This window comes from Diprion similis, chromosome 1, assembly GCF_021155765.1.
Source record: "Diprion similis isolate iyDipSimi1 chromosome 1, iyDipSimi1.1, whole genome shotgun sequence".
NCBI classification, from domain to species: Eukaryota; Metazoa; Arthropoda; class Insecta; order Hymenoptera; family Diprionidae; genus Diprion; species Diprion similis.
In genome coordinates, this window is record NC_060105.1 from 4837980 (window position 1) to 4850592 (window position 12613).

The window sequence follows — 12613 nt, forward strand, 5'->3', positions numbered from 1 at the left end:
ATCTACCACTTCGACTCGATCGGTTGTATCTTTCACCGTAATTTTACGCAAAGAGAAACAGCTGCAGCCTGTAATACAGGTAATATTGACGAATTTGATAGTTCGTCATATTTTTTCTCAGTGGTAAGAATTTTTTTTATTATTCATGTTTTATTTTGTTGTGTCATCCGGAATAGTTTACGAGTTGAAATGTCGCTGCAAATACAACACATGAATTTCGTTTTTTTTTTGTTCTTTCATTTCGCATGAAACTGTTATAGAAAGTAATTAGAATTCTGTTGAGTTTGTTTTCATGCTTCTATAAATTGTGCAACAACTACTTACGTTGTCTTGCACGATATTCGAACGACGTGTAAAATGATTTACAGTTAAGAGAGACATGAAATATCGTTGAAGAAATCGAAAATTTTTTCAACTATTCCAACGCACGATTTACTTCTACGGATATACTGCACATATTTGTTCTATTTTTAAAATAGAACTGTTGATAACTATTAACACTTCACTGTAACTGATCTACGCCTTTCCACTTTGATCTAGAAGTTGAAGTATTGGATTTGATTGTCCGTAAAAGGAGACAGACATACTCAATGGATATATAACAGGGATCAAGAACAGAGCTGTAAAATTATTTTCGTAATTCACTCTTTTTTTTTTTTTTTTTTGATATATCATTAAGGAGAAAGAATTTCGTCGTGAATTTGTTGCCCAATTGCGAGAACAAGGCTGACTGAACGTTGAACGCGTTCGTCGTTGGCAGCTTTCTGCAATTCCGATCGTGATCCGTGATCAGAAATTGATCCGGTTTCATTATCGCAAGCTCTATACGTACGTGCGAGACTTTCGACGAAGCTCGTCGCGCTTCGCAACAACCGTTGGAATTCGAGCTCAGATGTATCGCGTAATTTTACACTCTAGTCTCGTCAGCTGTGTATTGCTGCAGCGAGTTTCTTTGAAAATCGATCGATTTACGCAACTCCGTCACGCTCCTTGTGTTATTATACAGCCCCGAAGAGAATTCGAACGGCCGGACCTTGATTTTTGCATCGCACACACATGCAGAAACGTTTGCACGCCTGTGCACGAGAGGGGCGCGAATGCGAAATACGTAAATCAAAACCTGCAATGGCCAGAAAAAGAAATTAGCTGTGACGTCATAACGGGTTCTAGGCCTTGTTGCACAGTCCGAACACACCTACGGTGTCGATCGTCCTTATGTTAATCAAACTGGAGCACATATCTAGACTCCGTCAAATTATCACACATCTCGACGATGATGCTCATTTTCTTATGCAATTTATAAACCCAACTTTCTATCTATTATTTATTCGTTATTGCGTAAGCCATAACTACGGTAGTCAGATAAACGAACAAATGAAAAAGACATCCATCAAATCGGTAAAAAGATGCGGTTTTCCACCATTGCAATCTTGGTAATGATCTGCGAAGAAAATCATTCGGATAACGTTGGTCGGGAACATTTCTATTCTTGCGCTTTCATATTTTTACCGTAAAAAAAAAAAAAAAAAAAAAAAAATTGTCATATCGGCAGACAGTACGATCAACTGAAATATCCATGATAAACGGATTATTTTGTTGAGAAGATAAATTTCACGTTGACCAAGATTAAGCTGACTAAAAATTAATTCCGGGAAGTTTGTACTTTTATACGGTTAGTATGATGTTTTCTGGAGGCTTTCTGGTTTAACAACAAATCAGCTTTCTCGGAGAATAATTACAACGTGACTCATAAATCGATATTTGATTCAAGTATGCATCGAAGTTACACTTTGTACTGTTCCTTATGAAAAAGTGAATGTGGTTAAGAAGAAAAAAGAAAAAGAAATGGAGACATGACTTTATTACGCGCAGTATGTTATTATGCGGGGCAATTATAATACATATCATAAATAACCGGACGATATGTACGCGATATGATCAAAGATTTTGACTGGTAAATCTGCGGCTTGAATATTTCGTCAATTAGCTGCACGCGTGCACGTATATCTTATGTTACATGTAAGGTAGTACAAATCATGGATGTATCGTGAGGGTAATCGAAACTCACGTCAACGTCAAGCTAATCTTGTTTAATGGACGACGTGTGTTAGCTGACGTAATTATGGGCCAGGTGACAGATCATAGATCGATGTTCTTCATCTTCTCCCGAAAGATGTTTAAGAAAATGATTCAAAACGATTCGAATGCGTCCTTCTACAATTATGAACAGGAATATCAAAGAGCGGACTTACGGCCTAAAAGAGATAGATAGAGAGATATAGTTCGTTATGTCCATAGCGATATTGGACACGTACATAAAGACAGAAAATTAATACAGAATACATCAAGAAAAACAGAAAAAGCAAGTAAGCAGACAGAAAAAATAATAACTTAAAACAGGTAAAATCGGAAAACGGAAATAAAGAAAAGAAATTAAAGTAGATTACGGTGGAGAGTACGATAGTAGATTAAAATAAGGAATGAGATACAATAAAGTTAGAGTTATAGATAATAGGTAGAGTTGAATTGAGAGAAATATGAGAAGTGAGAAACAGGCTACCAGTGTTATGATTGAGCTGTCACACAGATCAATGAAAATTAGGCCAATCCCGCGAAAATTCGAAATCGAAAAGGTGCTTCCGAAGCGCTGCCTAAAAAGTGGAATAGTGACGAAGATCTCTTACGGCTGATCGAAGAGAATCCCAGAAATATATACATATACAATAGAGGGGAAGAGAGAGGAAGAGAGAGATATCGAGGAGGGGAGACTTCGTGAGAACGAAAAGGAAGGTGCGAAGCAACGAGGAGATCGTAACCGATAATTGCTCCAAATTGAGCAAGGCTTTTTCGACTCGAAGGCTGCAACTGAATTCTCTAGTGGACGCGAGGCGAGCCTCCTCCGCATTATATCGACGCGCAGCTCGCAATGCGCCGGCAAAACGAACCGGCCAATCACAAGACGGCTCCCATTTGTCCATCCGTCTTCGACCAGTCAGAGAGCCGACCGATGACTCGTATCGACCAACCAGGGGGTGGCTGGCATGCGCGGCAATTATTCGGGCCAAAAACTGGGTCAGAATACGCAACAGTTGGAGGTTCGCCGTGTAGGTGTAGCTCCTTTCGGAGAGGAGAGGAGAGGAGAGAAGAGGGCCACGCTTACTTTCCTTGGGAGGGATGCAGGTGGTGGGGTGGACCGTTTGTCGCGTACCGACTGGACACAAACGCTTGATGTATAAGGTATCCGGCAAACTATTGGAATTGCCACTCTGCAATGATCGTCATCTGGTGGACAAAAATCAATCCAATGCAACCAGGCTGACAGCTGACCGTTGACCGTATCTTTTCGCGTGTGGGTGGTTAAACGAGTATCTTATTAATTATTTTCAACTGATTTATACGATATGAGTGATTTAAAAGCCCAAGAATTAAGAATTGAGTCCGTTAACCCTAGTAGGTCCGGGGGGGGGGGGGGGGTCGCACCAAACATTTTTCAAACTCCTCGTAGAGTCTCTTAGTCATGAAAATGGGCCTCTTGGCGCCATTCTTCATGCAAAAAAAAAGGACTTGTTTAACATTTTTGGTTAGGAAAACTGAGAGATCTTTTCTGCTATCCTAATAAAAACCATTTGATATTTTTTTTTTATATTTTCAGGATTCATTTTTGAAGTAAAATATTATGTTTGGGGTAAAATTCATCCCGTGTGACCGTACGTTATGCCATTCTACTGAGGTGTGACTTATTGGGGTTAAAATGTAAACCTTAGATTATGAGGTGATAAAATTGCGCCAACTACCAGGCTCTGACGTAATGAGGACATTTTACAATAATCGACTAGCCTCTGAAAATTTATATCTTGAAATAGATTCGCCAGAGTGACTGAATTATCTGCATGAACTCGCACGTGCTAGCTTTTTTTTTTTTAACCTCGCCCACGGTAAGGTTTCATTGTCTGCACGATTGCGTGAGTTCGCAGCTTCGAAGTTATACCGGAAGAAGGAAATGTTCAGCGATCCGATCCACTTCGATCAGTCACGATCAACGCCGCACTCTTGATGATTCGTTGCGAGTGCCGATTCGTCGGCTAATTTGCCAAGCGTGAGTTTTTGCTCTGTCACGTTTTTTTTTTTTTTTTTCATATTAACGATTCATTGTAGGCACTTTTTATGCAAAAATTCGACGTTATGTAATTACTGTACCGACTGTGACTTTATGTTTACTGTATCGTTGACTATTTGACGAAAACGTTTCTCTTATTTTTTTATTCCTTCCATCTTGACGAAAAAATTAACGGCACGGCTGCCCGGAAATCAGCCGGAACAAACGAGATTTTACGACAATAGACGAGACTATTAAGAGGTCGGTGAGGCGGATCGTTAAAATTACGAAATTCTACTCGAAGATGATGGAGGATTTAATTTAAAGCCTGCTTGTGCTAATACTGCGAGTGAAAATTGTCTGCGGGAAATTGAGATCTAGTTTACGTACAATGAGGAAGACGGTTTTATGCTTCAAAGAAGTTATTGCCAATGCATGTCACGCCGGCGTGTGGCTGATGCTGGTAAAACGTTGCTAACGAAACGCCATTCGGCTAAACTAACGCTGGCAGCTGTAAAACCGACACTTTATGGCGTTGCAAAATTCGTTTCAGCGGTGTTTGTTTTCCGTTACCTCACTTTCAGTGAATTTGAATCCTTCCATAGAGAAAATCATTGTACATAATAACCGTAAGGTGGATTCAGGCGAGAGAACACCTCGAGAAGTCCTCGGCCCTTTTCCTTGATGACAATCTCTTCAACCTTGCCTTTCTCTCTATTGTAATTATGATCAGTTTCGACCTACATGTTTATTCCGATTTTGAAACCAAGTGACGAGTGAACTTCAGGCCACGATTTGCTGCGACATTCCTTAGAAAATTGAACGCGAAGATCATCTCGTCGAGGTACACGTTGAAGTGGTAAATAGGAGAAGGTCTGAGCGAGGATAAGCCGTTTTTAATGGTGGAAAGAATTGAATCTGCAGATGTTTGTTTCTTTTTCTTTTTTGTGCCTTCGTGTAGAAACGGTTTTCGATGAAAATCGACACTATTTCATGAAATCGTAAAATCGTCTTACTTATTTTCTGCACATTGTACCTACACGTGCAACCACTCCGGCGGTAATAACGTTTAACCTGATGAACCAAAATATCGGGTTTCATAATCGGCCGAGAGTCAAGTGCACGTTTGTATAGTACAAGTTGGATTACGAAATGCGACGTACATGTTAAAATGTTTCATTAATAGACCGCGTTACATACAAGGATTCTTTTACGCGGTCCATTCAAGCAGAATCGTGAACGTGGGAAAACCGTCTCTACTCTACGCTAATATTTATTCATGCTTATTCTTGATCATATTATCACAATAGCTGGACTCGATCTTGGCGTAATAGGTACGAGGTAATGCAGTAGGTGGGTAAGTACATTTCGACATTTCTTACTTTCTGCAGTGGATGTACCAGAATCCTCGAATTTCGAAAATTTCTTCGACTTCTTAACGATGTCCTGACAATTTGTAAATTCGCATATAGAACGCAGTTCACGTCTTTTATTATTCGACTTGTATAAAAGTGGAAAATCCCGATCTTACTCGAGTACAAATTGAATGCAATCGAGAGCAATTCGCCGTCGATCACGTAGATCAGGGTAAACCTGCCGCACGCGAGAATGTCCGGGGAATCGTGTGAACGAGCGAAAGTTGATATTTACGATTCAGGATGCAATATTCAACTCGTGTACATGCACTCTACGTTATCTCATAGGATCAGGGTCGTTCGTTGGTCGCTGTGAGGATTTTTTGCCCGGAGGCGCCCTCAGGATTGAGGGAAAAATCTAGTGAGAGGGATGATTGATCCTTGGGGAAAAAAACATACGAACACTGCACAGAGCATTAAAATCAGACGATATGCACGGAGCTACAATTATTATTTTACAATTGAATTGTATATACCTATCTGGAGTATAAAACTCGAGCGAGTATGCCTACAAGGTAATTGGAAATAGATCAGGGCGCTCGATCCCGTCGTCGTTGAGCGGGATAATAACATTGATTTGTTCCTATCGTATACTGCAGCTTAGTTAGTTACTTAGTTTGTAGGATTTTCTGATCCATATCGACGAAGACAAGAACCATACGAACCATCAAGCTACTTCCGCGTCTAAAGCGCATATTAAAATAGATATTAGCAACAGATTTCGAGAGCGTGTGCAGGTCATATTGATCCGGCACTTCGTGATTTCATTGTTCAAGCCGGAGTACGTAATGAGATATACTATAAGCAAAGCTATCGGTTCCCGGTATCTCTGCAGCAAAGTGTTTACACTCGCGGTAATCCGAAGAGCGATGTTAGAACCGGTCGAACCGATCGAACGTCGAACAGGAATTACGTTGGTATTTATACAGTCATCGATACGGAGAAAAATTCTACCATCTGTGCAGATTATAGCAAAAGGACTTTTTGTGATCGATATTCGCTGCACTCGGGAGGATTATTGATGATGACGGTGATTCTGGAGCGCACCTAGAGTGCAACACTGACGTTGTTCACAATCTGATTGTAAAAACTAGAGTGAGTGAGAGAGAGAGAGAGAGAGATGAAGAAAAGAAAAGAAAAGAAAAGAAAAGAAAAGAGAAAAAATATGTTGTAGGCAGTACGTGAGTCGTGCTGACCTAGATAAGTGTACCTAGGAGATGTTTCTGTCGCGGTTACAGAGCGCGATGCCTTTCGCTCACGTAAGTGAGGCTGCACTGAGGCTGTTTGACGCCTCGCGTCTCTACGGATAATCTTACGCGTATCCGTGAATCTATATTTCTATGACTAAATACGTGCTGCCTCAATTTTGCTACTGTGTGTGATGATCGACCAATGCGATGCCTTTCCGAGTCTCGCTCTGTCGAGAATCAAGAAAACTGGATAAAAAATTCAGGGGGAAAAAAGTGTCCTCGAGTCTATAGCGGAAAGAAATCACGCGTACGATAATTAATTAAACTCCGGTTTAACAGCCGGAATTTAATTCTCAAAAATTCAACAGGCACACATGACTGAAAATTATTCGACATTGACGAATTTAATTCCGTTTATATTTCGCATTGGAAACTTATTATACATCGAGTATTACAATGAGCGATCCGGAGAGCAGAGTCAAGGATAATTCACGCGAAGCGGATGGAAACCCGGGTCTAGTTCAAGAAACGGGAAGAAACTTCTAACGCAAATTGAATAAACAAAGAACAACAAAAAAAAAAAAAAAAAAAAAAAGAAAAGAAAGAAAGAAAGAAGAAAGAACTGAAGCGGTTCGGAAATGTCGAGGAAAGGTCCAACAGGTATATATATCTACACATATAAAAAAAAATAGTTGGGATCAAATTAAAGTTATTAAACCTACAGGCGCCGCACCTTTCACCGAAGTATAATATAAGTAGCAGCAGCTCTCACGAGTCTGGTCAATGTCAGACGTCAAAACGCAGTCAGCCCAGCCTCCAAACTCTTGATAAAGTCGTTCGCCGTTAAATTTTTTATTCTCTCTTTCTTTCTTTTTCTTCGTACATGATATAAGTCTGCTGTGCCTAAACACTGTTTTTGCTCGCTTATATAGGTGTACAATAATTTCATTAGTTACCGTTCGCGCTGGCGTACGCCGAGCAAGGACAATGATACGGTAGTCAGCCTCGCGGCGAAGCTATTACCTCGAAGACGATCTCGATTATAATAGGATAGTAGCTAGGTAATAACAGCGGCTTCGAGATTGAAATAGGCTTCACTGCCCGAAGACACCTGCTCCTGCTTTTGTATACATTCCTGCTGATCGCTGTACACGTCGGTCCTTTCACGTTTTAAAGAAGGATGTCACGTGTCATATTTTATTTTACCGATTTTCTCAAGAGTGCATTTTTAAAAATAGAATTTTTCAGATATTTACGGAAGACGAAAAGCGAAAGTGCTATTTTAGCTGTATAAAATGAATTGAAGAAGAAAGTAAATATATGAGATCGAAAAACAAATATAGTTACGGAAATAACGGGTCTTGCCTTCTCAATTTTTTTAGCCTATTTTTAGTTACGAATATGCGAAACGACTGTTATACCAACAGCGTAAAATGTAAAATCAAATGCAAATCTCTCTTCGTATATACGTAGAGGCAGGCGGTTAACACACGTCGATTCAATTCACGGTGAAACGTTGATCGCAAGCTGCAGACCGTAGAGAGACCAGTTCGTTTTCAACATTTTCTGTAATACAAACTAGCTGCAGAGCAAACGATGCAAAGAGATCGGCTATCCGTGATGTAAGAAAGTGTTACTCGACTGTAATATTTCCTCATCCCTATTCAACGCGCTACAGTTTCAACGACGAGCAAAGATGCTCGAACGTGTAGAATGAATGCCTACTTCGCATATGTAGGTTGGTAGGTACGTACAACGTATACGTCTAACAAGACAAATACTCCCGCATCTTACCCTGCGACTGATGATTTTATTTCTTTGAAAAAGATTCGTATATTTCTATAATATTTCACCGAGAGATTGACTTTCGTGGAGATAAATCTGTTAGACGCCTTCGATCATGTCAACTACAACGGTATTGCGTAAGTCTTATATATATATATATATAATATATACCTATACCACGGGAGTTGCAAGTAGTGATTGTAATTTTTGCAAGCGTAGATTCTTCCGCCTTTCTATCACTTCCGGTCCGATAAATTAAATAGTTTATAGAAATCGTTATAACGGGCGTTTACACGGATCCTTTAAAGGCCTTTCAGCCGTCTTACCGTTAAACGCATGCAGATCGTTCGTACCTACATCGAGAGAAAATTGGATCGTGAACCGCACGTAATACATGACGGGCATAACAAACAGTATCCTTTTCTCCTTGTTGCCCAGATCGAGAGTTTGGCGTTGGCTGGTATATATACGGACCTCTACCTACCACCTATCTCGACGTCGAATCTACGCGTGTAGTAAGCATAACTTATTACGTCCGTTTGTCGTTGTAAGCGGATTACTTTATACTTATACCAACACTCAGATCCCGGCTATACAATGTAATACGTTATATTCGCGTGTGCAACTTTGACCTATAGATGGAGGCTAAAATTGCAATGCCGCCAGCTATAATAATAGCAGCAGCAGCAGCAGCAGCCATCATGACTCGTGAACTTGATGCTTCGCGGTTTGTCTGTAAAGGAAAGTTGACCGGCTCTAGGTACCTACCTAATGTTTTAAGCTCCGCAAATGATCGATTTGTCGCATGTAACAGAACTGATTGTGAGATAACTGTAAGCGTCGATTCGAGTCACTGCAATAATGAATTGCGCAATTACGAACTATCGATGCGACACTCGATACATGTTTTACAGCTGTTCGATCTTTTGGCACGTCAAAATTTAGCTGCCCCTTTTTTTTCTTTTTTTTTTTCAACTGAAACGTGACCTTTTTTTTTGATTTTCACCTATTCTCAATTGCTACTATATATGTGTATGTATTAGGGTGTTTCAGAAAAAAATAGTTGCTATTTTCCACCATAGGCAGCGGCAAAAAAGTTTGAAATCGTAAATTATTTTTTTTTTTTAAACCATAATATATATGTATATGAATGTATAAATCTTGTCACGGAATTTTCATTCTTCGTGCAGTTACAGGTATGTACACAGACATGTAGTACAACGTCTACTTTTCACGTGACTCTTGTACCGGCACAACCGTCACTATAGGAAGTAAAAGCACCGAGTTACCGATGCGCTCCAGTGTCTTGAGATATTCGGTTACTTCGCTCGCCGATTTCTCGCTGAAACGCCGAGTCACACGGTCTTAGGTTCAATTCATATCGAAATACTAATAGCTGATAGTTCGTGGTAAAAAAAAGCTCGCTGAACTGAATTCAAGTCTTATGTTGTAACGTAACTTACCGATTTTCTTATTTTTCCTTCTAATCTTGTCGCAAAATGAAAATAAAACGGTTTTTTCTCTACACAAAATACAAACAATAAATAAACAATAAAATGAAACCATTTTTTTTTTGTCAATAGTTGCCAGTATTTCAAAGCTTTTTATCACGATAACTTGCAGCTTTATTAAACAGCTGGAATGAAATATGTATATATATCTACATTATACAGATGATGGTTTCACCGTTGCTTGACACAATGTAAGCACGATGATCTCGAATGTAGCAAGTGTATAAATTCAAACAACCTTATATACAATGCTTATAATCGCAAAAGATCATCGTCATCGGGCACTTGTAAAATATGCCCGCAATTCTTTTGATGGCTGAACGCATTAATTTCGGTCCATTGTGCTGGAGGATGTTATTCTCGCGTATAAAAGGCGACCAGGAAGACGGTTCAATTATCAAGTTTGACATTACCGTAACTTTTTCTTCTTTTCTCTGATTGTGTGTAATATGTATGATTATTTTGTCTAACCTTTCGCCGAGCGTGTTGAAAATAATTCAAGTATGGAGGCGATGAATTCTCGGTGTCGCAGCAGGTGATCTACGCATATTACAGCCTTTAACGATTATATTATCCACGCGATACAGCAAGGAACCATTTGTAGTTTCGTAATTTGCCTGTGCATATAAAGTCCGCAGGTTGTACTTTATTCGTGTAAAAATACAACCGTATAGTCACGCATTGCGAGGTCGCAATTCATGCGCCCACCCTTACTTACTCCTCCGATTAATCCGACGAAAATATCGCAATACCAGTTGTGAAATAACCGATGATCGGAAATCTTCCTTCCTCGTCGAACTCGCCTCTGGAATCGTTCAAAAAGTATTTTCTACGTTTAGTCAATGAAATGTTAAAACTCATCTCAATATTTGCAAATTTTTTTCTCTCAACTAACATGCTGCTGATAATTTTACCGTGACTAACAAAATTTCAGATAGAAATCTAAAAACGTTTTCATTTCAACGTTGAACTGAACAATTTAGAGGGGAATAAAGTGTAAAGTGGTTGCATAAATCCGCATTGAATCTGTCAAGTTTTGTGTTTGTATACAAAAAATGAGCAGAACCGAGCAAATTTATTTCATTCCATACATTAACTTTCGTGAAAAAATTAAAAAAAAAAAAAAACAAATTCGTGGTTTATGTAAATGAAAATCCAATTAATCGCAACAACTTTCGCCCTCCTTTGTTCTTTGTCGTCCTCCTTCTCCATCCCCCCTTTTTTTTATTATACTTACCCGGTTCTTTTATTAATTAATTGCTCCTTTTCTCATGCGGCGGCGGCCTGTTTCGCGAGACGTCGAGGCAAAAAATGGTTTGTTGTGCCCGTTTTTGTGCAACATGCATAGCAGCAGGCCGAGGGAATGCAGCGAAACTACGTCCGAGGGTGGAGGCGGTTATTGCACAACCGCGAGTCGCCGCTCTGATCGGCATTACGCCCGGGTTTGCACGCTCAAGTATTCGCCAACGAGCTTTTGCACATGCACCGTATGCACCCACAGACGCAGTTGCAGTCCAGACCGGATTCGGCGATTCCTTCGCGTCCGCAGCGCCGAGGCAGAATTACATGCTCGTTATTCGACCGTTACTCACTCTGGTCCAACCTGTTTCTTAATACAAAAATCCTTCGCAAATTTCCGGCATCGCCCTAGTCGAAGTCTCCGAAATATAATACATATATATTATACTGTGTAAAGGAAATAGAATATTTTTTTTCTCTCAAAATTCAAGTCGAGAATATTATGCTGTCTAAGTTTCAGGCTCTTAATATTAATATTTTTATTATATTTATTATATTTAATTAATTTTTTGAGGAATTAAACGCTCTTGAAAAATTATTTTCTGATAAATTCAATCGTTCAAAAGTTATTCAATTAAATAAATTTAACTTTGACGTTGAATCAGTTTTCAACGAGTAAATTTATTAGAAAATAATGATAGACTTTTTTTTACGTCAAATCTAATTAGAAGTGTTATTATTCGTAGTATAATTACGCCGTCTCGATACTACAGCTGTAAAGCGTATCGACAGCTATAATAATGCATAAAAATATTTTCGATACGAATTATAGGTATGTAGGTATGTATATTGTGGGGGGGATACGTAGCTGTGAATCAACGTGACCGTGAGATTGACATTTCAGTTTTGACAAACGGTTGTTGGTATCTGTACCGCTTTCATATCCTTGAACCATTTGGGAGAGAATGAAAAATTTAAACCAACTACTGTTTTCGATCTCGCTGCGTTAAAATTTTGGAATGCAAAAGAGCGAGGCAATCTTTTGCATATATGTATTTTTTTTTTTTTTTTTTTTTTTTCGATGTAACGAGGAACGGGACGGGCGAAGAAAAACCGATTTTTATCTCGCTGGAGCACTTGGGCCTGACAATTGAATTCATCGGCATCCCTCGAACTCGGACCCCGTGTGTCTGCAACACGCGTGTCCTAATTCCAGTTGGTTATGTATCCGAAGGATCTGGTATGCGCCTAGCATATACACTGTGTGTATATAACATATATCTGGTGCGAGGTAATCGAGGCAATCCAGTGGCTCGTAAATACCGTCTAAAAGGTTCGAATTGAAAAACTGTGGCACACAAATTGGCATCAATACCT